We start from the raw sequence: 1038 nt of genomic DNA, 5'->3' as shown, positions 1-1038 counted from the left end.
AATAACCCCAGGGAGGAGAAACGATCACTCATTTATTATACACAACTAGTGACATATCGCTTCTGGCAGACTGGCCGCTGTAAGAAAAAATGGCAGACTGGTTGAGCAATTGGGACGAGTAACTATGACTCTCTTAATGTAGCCAATGCCTCGTTACTAGGATTTCGATTAAGATATCTCGAATAACCCCTGGGAGGAGAAAGGATCACTCTTTTATGATACACAACTAGTGACATATCGCTTCTGGCAGACTGGCCGCAGTAAGTAAAAAAGGCAGACTGGGTGAGTAATTGGGACGAGTAACTATGACTCTCTTAAGGTAGCCAATGCCTCGTTACTAGGGTTTCGATTAAGATATCTCGAGTAACCCCTGGGAGGAGAAAGGATCACTCTTTTATGATACACAATTAGTGACATATCGCTTCTGGCAGACTGGCCACAGTAAGAAAAAATGGCAGACTGGGTGAGCAATTGGGACGAGTAACTATGACTCTCTTAAGGTAGCCAATGCCTCGTTACTAGGGTTTCGATTAAGATATCTCGAATAACCCCTGGGAGGTGTAACGATCATTTTTTTATGATACACAACTAGTGACATATAGCTTCTGGCAGACTGGCCGAAGTAAGAAAAAATGGCAGACTGGGTGAGCAATTGGGACGAGTAGCTATGACACTCTTAAGGTAGCCAATGCCTCGTTACTAGGGTTTCGATTAAGATATCTCGAATAACCCCTGGGAGGAGAAAGGGTCACTCTTTTATGATACACAACTAGTGACATATCGCTTCTGGCAGACTGGCTGCAGTAAGAAAAAATGTTGGACTGTGTGAGCAATTGGGACGAGTAACTATGACTCTCTTAAGGTAGCCAATGCCTCGTTACTAGGGTTTCGATTAAGATATCTCGAATAACCCCTGGGAGGATTAACGATGACTCTTTAATGATACACAACTAGTGACATATCGCTTCTGGCAGACTTGCCACAGTAAGAAAAATGGCAGACTGGGTGAGCAATTGGGACGAGTAACTATGACTCTCT

This window comes from Schistocerca gregaria, chromosome X (assembly GCF_023897955.1).
Source record: "Schistocerca gregaria isolate iqSchGreg1 chromosome X, iqSchGreg1.2, whole genome shotgun sequence".
NCBI lineage: Eukaryota > Metazoa > Arthropoda > Insecta > Orthoptera > Acrididae > Schistocerca > Schistocerca gregaria.
This window is presented reverse-complemented; position numbering follows the sequence as displayed.